Raw genomic sequence first — 10,154 nt, forward strand, 5'->3', positions numbered from 1 at the left:
TGACATCTAAAATTACCTCTACAAAGCAAGCTTATGCTGGTAGAATGTTTCATACCATAATTACTGTGTGTTCAGAGCTCACGTGTGAAGTATGGATACTGCTGCTTCAGCAAGAACCGAGGATGAGCACCCTTCCTGGTTCTGAAAAAAAATAACAGAGGAAATTCCTTAAGCAGGATTCTGAAACAGGGTTGAAAGAAACAAGAATGAACAAGAAATTCTTTCAAAACATGTAAAGCAATGCAAACAAATATTTATTTCAACTTCATTTCTACAAAAGACCACCTCATGAAGACTGGTGATGGGGTATTGGCTCAAAAATACAGCAGAGAGCACTTATATAAATGCTACAGGGAGCCTTCGCAGCCAAAAATTGTTTGAGCACCTGAACTAATCACTGTTCAACAAACTCATAAAAAATGTTTGAATGCATAAAAAACCAGTGGTAAACACAGGAAACAGTTAAAACAGAATGACAGTACAAGTTTGTCCCGTCGTTCTCTTAAAGAAAGTATAAAGTAGGTGACAAAATTAAAACGACAGCAAAATGGTTGGCTTTTTTATTTTAAATGATAATATAAAAAATAATGGCATGAATGAAAGTGAGCACCACGCAAAGTACCATGTTGCTAGCCCGACATTCCACTTTGAAGCAAAATGTCCGCTTTCAACACTACATGGGCTAAACATGCAATGAGGCCTTTAGGCACAGAAAATATACCATAATTGTTAAAAAAGCTACGAATTATTTGAAAAAACCTGACCACAACAAATTGGAATTGGTGACTAGATACAGTTTCAGAAATACACAGCGACATCATATAAAAATACATGGTTCCCATACAAAGATTCATCATTACAAAAATTCAGGACTACATTTATCAGACTGGCATCAATGTGCAAAGCAGCTTAATGAAGGAAGACTGTCTTCACTAAAAACATGTTAATATTGAGAGCTCATGTGCTTCCCTGCAAGTTGGGTGTGTAAACCCACTGACACCTTAACTAACCCGCCTGAATCATCACTTTATAGACATTGAGGAATTTTACGAATTGGTTTATTGTAGCGAGCTGTCTAGTTTATTTCCCTATTTTTCTTGGCATTTCGTGTCTAATTCTAAATTTCGTGACTAGATAGCTTTTACTATGGTCATGCACTGGTGACAATGAATATTTGATTTTACTTTAAAAAAAAAATTCAGTTTTGTTTTATTGCTCACCAGCCAACGATCTGCAATATCAGAGGTGCTTAAAACGTATGTTGGCATTTCCTTCCTGCACTGTAGTACAACTAATCATGACTTTTACCATAATTTGTTCACAACTCGTAATATTTGGAAAGTATTCAGCCGAATGAAAATGTCATTTCAGAAGCATGCACAATCAACAAGGCCTCAATGACTCTCATGACGCGGTTCACTTGTTTCTGTCACAAATAACCCGAGTGCAGACACATTCTACCGAAGACGAAGGTAACATGCCCTCTTGGGTGATGAATATTTAAAAAGCCTTACGAGTAAATTAGCTGCTGAGCACAAGAAATTGTGGCGTTAAAACAAAAGATCCCTCTGCGGCATCTTTCACATGGAGGAGCGCTTGACCACAAACTTTGAGAAGCTGGAAAATGTTCCATGAGCCGCTCCAGCCAGCAGAAACGATGCAGGACACAAGTTGGTAGGCGGACCGTTGGCATCCTGCGATTGTGAAGATATTTCTGTATAGTAGATGCTCTTCTTTTTGTACCACTGTTTATTTCACCTTTAACAAGCAGCTGAACTCCTTAACGTTTGCATATAAAATGCTGCAATGTGGAACAGTTAGCAGGGTTACCTCAATTTTGCTTTTCTACGAATTAACACAATGTAAGTAATCTGCCCACAACCACAATCAAAGTACAGTTTTCACCTACTTCACTGCTAACATCAGCGTTTGACTGCTCAAGCACAAATACAGGTTAGACATGTGAGCAATCTGCTAAACTTATCCCCACAAACTGAACAATCAGGCATCAGAAATCGGCAAGGAAGGAGGTGTCACCTTTAAATGGCCCTTTTATCGTTCAAAACATAAACAACACCTGGAAGCTTGAAGCATGAGAGGGGGTCTTTCACGCTGACAATGTCAGAACATAGCTTGCTAGTGGGCACGTGAATGATGTGCACAATGTGTTTCTTGAAAATGCGTGCAAAAGCTTGATTGATGTGTAGGACGAGAATTGCAGCACGTTTTGACATAGGCCTTGTAGACGCTTCTGCCTGCTAATGTCAATGCAGATTCCTGCTAGTCGCCCTCTTCGCTTCTTTCTGAATATAATGCTTTAGGCAGCCACAAGGACTGCATCAAAACGTGCAGCAATTACCTACGTCCCACACATCGGTGAAACTCTCGCACACATTTTCAAGAAACGCAGTGCATACATCGTGCATGTGCCCACTAGCAAGCTATGTTCTGACATTGTCAGCGTGAAAGACCCCCTCTCACGCTCCAAGCTTCCGGGTATTGTTTATTAGATTCCATGCGCTGAATGCAAATCAGTGTACATTGGCGAAACGGGCAATCTGCACAGAAGATTAATGCAGCACTGGAACGAAGTGAACAAGGGCCATGCAAAAACAAGTCCACTGGCAGAGCACCGTGAGAGGACAGGACACGTGGTCGACTGGAACAAGACAAAATTACTGACAACTGAGTGCAATCTATCTTCTCGATTACTGCTCGAGTCCCTCATCGTTCAGACGACGCCCAACATTATCAACATAATGGATGGCAATCTGCACCATATCTATGCAAACTCATTGCGCCGCGTAATGCCCAATATTTAGCTTCGTTTTCCACGACACATGCTCACCGTGAACAAGCAACAAACCGTTAAATGGCTTTCTTGACTTGGTCAGTGACCTACGTTTCATCACTGCAATAATGCTTTTACCTGCCTACACGGCATTCCGTCAAACACTGGACTACACCACATGAGCCATTGCCGATCTTAACCTGCACCAGAGTATATAACCTTTCACTACTGCTATGAGATAGACCCATAAACGCACTTCAATATGGCCTTTATATTTAGCTCTTGGAAACATTATGTATAATTTTACTTTTAAGTTGCACCTGCTACTGCTGCTGGTAATATACCAAAAACACGAAAAAAACGGTGGCTTAACACGCCAAAGCTACACTTGGGATATGGGGAGCACTGTAGGGGAAGGCTTCGCATTAATTTTGACCACCTGGGTATTTTTGTGCGCATCGACATCTCAAAACACGGGCGTCTTTACGTGTTGCCTCCATCTGAAAAGCGGCCACACCAAGCGGTATCTAACCGACATTCGCCTCCACAGCACACCACCCTAGCCACTGCAGTGGGTTAAACATATGAAATAAAGCGAGTTTTGGAGTGCAAATGAAAATATTAATCACACGTCTTATTTTCCCAATGGATGTACCTTTTGAAATCCACCATGCAATCCCCCCTCCCCTACCGGCCTACCAAAACACCTTTGTCTCAAGAGGTAATCAGGCTGTTGTTAACGAAGCAAGTATTTACAATTCGAGACTTGCCACCTTTAAAGTCATGCACTTTGTTTTAGAGATAAGCGACATTAGCCATTTGCAGCACCAGGAGTTAATCGTGTTAAGATCAGATTGAAAGCATTGACGGTAGTAGTTGAAAGAAATTGTGTGATAAAAACAACATCATCTGCAAATAGACCTACATGGGAGGATATGCAACATGGACTATAAACCAAGCAACCTGCCTGGGGGGACAACAAAGTGGCACGAGCAAAAGAAGTATATAGTTATTAGAAGTAAACTGCATTTGAGAAGAATGAAAATCTTTCGCTCAAGTGAGGACATTAGGGTGAAGTTTGAGAAGTAGTCTGTGATGTGCAATGCGATTGAATGCTTTAGAAAGATCGAGAAAAACTACCGCAGTTTGTAAGCCTGCGTCAATGGATCAATGTAGATCGTGAACACATCCTGAAAGTTGCGTTTCGCAAGTAACCCTTGTGAAAACCGTGGTGATACTCGAATGTGATATTGTGATTTTATAAATAATTAGCGACCTGAGAGTGGATGAAATGTTTCCCGACCTGACATATGGTGCTCGTTAGGGAAATTTAATGGTGAAGTACCGTCTCCTGATTTAAAGATTGGTGCTACCTCGACTATCTTCCAACCATTGAGAATAGTGCCTGTCATGAAAGACTGCGAAAAAAGCGCTGTCAGAATTCTACAGACTGCGGGATGTACTTTTCAGTATAGTATGATTAATACCACTATGATCTAAAGTAGACCAGTTTATATTGCAAGATTAAAACCATATCCAAAGATCCTAAATGTTTGTTTGGCTTGATTACATACGAATATTTCTTCAAAGTCAGTTCAATTTCTCTTCTTGCCCTTTAGTCGTCGGCCCCAGATTCTCTTCAATATCTCTGCTAAGCAATGACACGCTCCATACGCACAGCACTGCTTCATGAAAATGTTTCAAATAATCAGAGGCCACAGCACTGCTAACAGGTATACATCATGGCAGGTTCCACAACATGCAATAACTAACCTGAAAGTACATAATCGGTGGGTGCACCAATATGGCAGCAGTGCCTGGACCGATGTGTCGAGCAAATGCGCTGACTTCTGAACGGGTGGTCCAAGCGGCCAGATGATGGATGAATGACCATTCCTGGCGGCAAAGCGTACGGAGCACCAACGAAAGGCCAGGAAGTACTTGGGTACAGCAGATGCAGTGTCGGTTGGCCAAGGGAGGCCCTGGCAGAGCCTTTGAAACTGGACTGGAAGGCAGCTGACCCAGGACAGCCAGCAGCAGCACCTGCAGGTGCATAATCTGTGAGTGTGCTGACACTTGTTGAAATACAAGAAGAGCACACACAAAGCACGAATGCTTACATCAAGTAGATTTTTAATCGTTTAAAGACAGTAACCTCCAAGGCACTAATAAGAACATTCCCGGAACACCCCAAGGGAAATTTAGGTCACCTAAGAATGTATTTATTAGACCCGCCGGTACTGTGAGTGGGGTATGCATGATATATGCAAAGCTAGCTACTGAGCTAATTTGCATGGAACGCATGCTAGCAGCTCATCTGTATCCCTTGCTTTCAATCAGAACTGGTGTGTGATAGTTGAGGCTCCTCCATTTCAATGTCTGACTTGTATCTGCACGTTCATTTCTACCAATATAAATAAAGTTAAGTGAGTGCCTACAGCTTTCTTGTTAGTCTCTGTATGGCCTGCGGTTTTCCGAAAATGAGAACTTGCGAATTGGCTCAATTTTCTGCACTAATTTAAACAATACATATGCCTCTGATATCAAGCCCCAGACTTCCCGAGAGCTACTCTGACGGAATCGGCAGGCGCCTCGTAGGCGTTGTAAAATCTCCCCCACTACCCCGAGACTATGCTAACTCCCTGCGAGGCCACATGCGCGCATTTCACATTCAATTTGCACGTATGTGAATTCTATACCTCTATGAACTCTCAGACGGGCGTCGTCATATTCGTGCCGGACTCGTGAAGCTCGGAAACGTAAATTACCGTACTCGCTCGCTGGGGCGCGGCCCGAACTCTCTCACCGTTTCCTGCCCTAGCATACTATTTTCTCACCGTTGCACTTTGCAAATTCTAATCTGTTTAACGCGGCCCGAACTCTCTCACCGTTTCCGGCCCTTGCATACTGTTGTCTCCACCTTGCACTTTGTAAATTCTAATCTGATTAATTACACCTCGTGCGCCCTCATCTCTTGCCTGCTTTTCTTCCAGCACAACTCCGTCAGCACCCGGTCGACGCGTACGCTGTCAGGGTGCGTTGGCGAGCGAGTACGGCAATTTCACGACGCTGTTGTCGAGCTTCACGAGAACAGCACACATATAGCGGCCCGAAGACCGCGAGGCGTACGGTCGCCGGTCTCGCGAGCGCAATAGCTGCGAAGCGCACTGCACGGAATTCGTGTAGGGGGGGGGGGGAGGTTTCACAACACCTACAAGACGCCAGCCATGGAATCAAGTGTACGCTTTTTCACATGCACTTCCAGGGAACCTCCAGTTCATGTTATTTCTTGGTATACCGCGGGTATTCACGAGGGAGGACTAATCACAGCGTTGTGCCACTCACGCGAAATTGCGACTGCGATCTGCAACCGCAAAGGCACTGTTTGAGAGACACATAAACAAACGCCCCGGTGTTAAAGAGCCTTGCGTGATGTGAAATTATTAGCAGCCGTGTACCACAGCGCGATCATCGTAGCCAAGGTCTAGCTTCAGCGTAAATTGATGCTGACTTCTGCGGAAACGGTGGACTGGGCGCCAAACGTAGGCTCTCAAAGCAAACGAGATGGGGGTCTAGCGAATTAATGACCCATAAACACCAGAACTAGTTCCAACCAAATACAGCATAATAAAAAATGCGTACTTACCCGAGCAAAAACGATGTTTCCAACGTACAATTCTCCTTCACTGTCGTCTTCATCTCGCGGACACACGAACACGCTTTGTTCTGATGCAATGTTATCCACTTTTGACGCGCAGTATTTTATCCGGCGATGATCGTTCTTCCGGAGTCCCCATGTTCAACACACGCGTAGGTTGGAAGGGTAGACATCACCCATAAAGCTTTTATAACTATGATTTAAGCTTGAAATAGATAAAACTAATCAAATCACGCCAGCAACCACTCGGCACAAAACGCCATTAAAAACACACAAAAAGTGAGAGATAGTTGCCAGACTTCAAATGCAGCACCTCTATGTTTGACGAAAATTGTGTTAGTACTGTCATGTTGGTAATTATCATTCTGCTTTCAAAGTCTGAATTGTGTTTATAACTTAAATTTAAGGTTTCTAAACACAAAAATTGAATACACATAAAGTAATTGACATATATACTGATATTGTAAAGAGGTTTTGACGTTTGGTTTGGTTTTGTTTTCACGGCGGGCTTCTCAAGAGAGAAGGTGCGAGAAAACGAGCTAATTTGGGTTTAGGAAGAGGGCGGGAAATGTCGGCGTGATAGAAAGCAAGGAACAGGCGCTTACCCTGGTCGTAAAAAAATGAGCTAATGAAACCCTCACCTAAAAAAAAACCACGTATGACGAGGACTCGAACCATTGACCTACAAAACAGTAAACGGACGTGTTAAAAATCAGCTATCTCGGCGGGCGGTGTTCGAGGCGCCTAAAACAACTCTATACTTGCGTAAGTTGTCAACAAATATTGTCGCTTGTGTCTAGTTTATGCTGCATTTTTGAAATTCTGGCTGTCCTAACGCTTGTTCCTCACGCACCGGTCTTGCAGACGAGGCCGCATTGCTAGCGCTGCAAGCGATTGAGCCAAAGCTCCATTATTTGACTCAAGAAAAGCTATCGCAGTCAACCCGACCTTTTCTGCGCAAGCCACGGTAGCCACGAAATAAATGGAATGTGCCGTTAGAATTATGGCGTTGATAACGCTTGTTTGACCGGCACCGTCTTGCAGACAAGCAACGTCGCTCTAATACTACAAGCGATGTCACTCCTGGCATGTCAGGCGCATCAAACCCATCGTGTAAAACGACTGCTAACAGTGCGAAAACCTCTGAGTTTGTAACAAGTGGGGATTATTAGAAAGCGACCGAAGCATGCGGTGGCGGCGACGTAATAGGTACAGCAAGCAGGTAGGCAGAACAGCAGCGTAGGGTTACCACCTTTCCCCGGAAAAAAAAACGGGCCTTCCGGGGGGGGGGGGGGGGCGAGGGGGGATATGTGTTGAAAAAAGACGCCATGTTTTTAACATGCAGTGCCATTTCTTGTAGTGTTTTCTTAGAGAGAAATCAACATAAGGTTTGTACTGAAAGTGATTGAGAGCTTGGTTAATCGCTCTGCATGCGCTTCCCTGAAAAGTAACCGCAATTGCTGACCGCGGCGGTAGAATTTCATTATTTTCTTCTTCCCTTAGGTCCCCCTCCATCTGAGGCAGCGCGCTCGCTAGCATATTTTCTCTGCTCGCGTGCTTTGCGCAGCTTGTCGACACGTATTTATCGTCTTAGTTGTTGAATTAACGCTTATAAAACACCAAAACGGACATAATCACGGCACAAAAGCCAAAAAACTGGCTGATGACGGCCGGTTTAAGATATGGACCGGCAACCGTCCCGCTGTTTAAAAAACCGGTCGGGCCGGTCAAAAACCGGGAAGGTGGCAACCCTATCTAAGGCAGCGACGAGCGAAAATGATTTTACACGACCGCCCCCGCCGGCCTGCGCAAAAAAGGAAGATAGAACCCCTGCATACACGCCCTCGAAGAAAGCTGTACAGCCGATTCAGTTTGTTGGGAACGAAGAGCAACCGAGGCTGCAGCCACAAACGATTGTGCTTGCCGTGGTATGAGCCAAAGCATATCTTCACATCGTTATGTTATCGTCCGTCTGACTGTTACTTATTGAAGGGAAAATTCAGAACACAAACGTTGACGTCTAGCGTCTATGCCAGACATAGACGCTGCTGTTTAGGCCCTAAAAACCACCTTCAGGGCGTCTGTCAGTTCTGTCTGATGGCGCGCTCGCACCGCTGATTACGAACAAGGCGTCTGTTGGCGTTCACTGATCGTGTTGGCGAGTCGGTAAACGCCATCAAGGTTAAACTCCCTGTTGGAAGACTACGCTGTTGGGACGATAGAGTGCCGACAGAGCTTCTTATTGGCCCCACAAACGCTATCAAGGTTAAACTCCCTCTTGGAAGACTAGGCTATTGGAACGATATAGAGTGCCGACAGAACTTCGTATTAGCCCCACAGGCGTGCTGTGAGCCCAATAAGAAAGTCTGGTTGGACTTTTTGCCCGGGGCATAATAATACGGCAACAAATTCTTAGGTAAATTCGATTTCGTTGAGGGCACAGATGCCTTGCGTAAAAGTTTTATTTATAGGACTACAAGAGGCATTTTGTAGCCTTCCCTTCCCGTGCACCCAGACATCGAAACGAACCTTGTGATACACTCGAAGAAGTAGATTAGTGCAGTGTGGAGTTTAGGCATTCAGCACGTTTTGTTCAATTTACGAACACCAATTTTAGAGCATTTCCCCTGGTCTATGTGGAGAGTTCATATTTAAACCTCTCAACGGGAGGTGAAATAGTGCAATGTGCGGTTTAAACATTCAGCCTGTTTTTGTGCAATTTTGGATGCTTGCATTCACACACCGTTCTTTTAGGCACCCTAACGATAGGGTGCCGTGGTAACACCCCAATCGAGAAGAAATACATTTTAGCACCCCTTTAACGGTCATAGCACCCTTTGAAACTGTTGATTACACCCCTGAATTTTGGCACCCTCGAGGTGGGGTGCCCGAGCAATATTTGGGCGCTTGGAAGGTGCAAAAAGGGTGCGAAAAGTTCAGTACACCCTTCTAGCACCTTAAAGAGTGTAAAAATGTTAAGATTTACACCCCTTAATTTGTGGCACCCTCATGATTGGGTGCTGGAGCAATGTTTTGGTCCCTAAAAGGTGCAAAAAGGGTGCAAAATGTTGAGTGCACCCTTTTAGCACCTTAAAGGGTGTTAAAAAGTTTAGTGTGTGAGATCAAGGCTTACCTGTCCAACACCAACCGAGGTCCAGCGCGCTTCCGCCGTTCGCCGTCGGCCGGCCCATACTGATCGCCAAGCCGTCGCAGCAACGCAAACTTTACGCATCGAAAACCCCCGGCGCACGTAGGGGAAACTAAAGCAAGCAACGTCTGGAGGTGAAGTTGCTCTACTATGAAAAAACGAAAACTCTCCAACGGCGTAACGATGCACTAAACACCGTGGATCACGGCACACCCTCAGATCGACCACCGGATCTAGCCCTCACTTGACCGGCGAGCACGACGACCAACGCACGAAGCAACGCACACACCCCACATGACCAAGCCTACTATTATCTGGAGGACGACCACGGTGACGCTTAACGAACGACCGTAAGCAGTCTCAAGCCGAAATACGACGCCCCGAAGCACCAGAACCGTGAGGACGACAATGTCCGGCGTGGGGCGATCCATTCACGGCCTACACATGGTCCCTCTGACACGGAAGCTGACTACTCAATGATGAGTGGATCACTCGCGACAAAGCCGATGAAAGTTGTGTTCCGCTGAAATGGTCCGCATATCCCCACAGCAGGAGGT

General features: G+C 45.0%; 1 long non-coding RNA gene across 1 annotated transcript; it reads right to left on the reverse strand.

Annotated features, from left to right (window-relative positions):
• Nucleotides 1–705: 705 nt before the first annotated feature.
• LOC144180631 (uncharacterized) lies at nt 706–6,674 on the reverse strand. The gene is made up of 3 exons (XR_013324481.1): nt 6,438–6,674; nt 4,565–4,834; nt 706–1,694 (listed from the first exon to the last, which is right to left on the reverse strand). It is a non-coding gene; the product is annotated as an uncharacterized LOC144180631 (long non-coding RNA).
• Between the last annotated feature and the right edge of the window lie 3,480 nt (nt 6,675–10,154).

Source organism: Haemaphysalis longicornis, unplaced genomic scaffold, assembly GCF_048455015.1.
Source record: "Haemaphysalis longicornis isolate Haplotype H1 unplaced genomic scaffold, Haemaphysalis longicornis Haplotype H1 scaffold_4, whole genome shotgun sequence".
In the NCBI taxonomy this organism is placed as follows: domain Eukaryota; kingdom Metazoa; phylum Arthropoda; class Arachnida; order Ixodida; family Ixodidae; genus Haemaphysalis; species Haemaphysalis longicornis.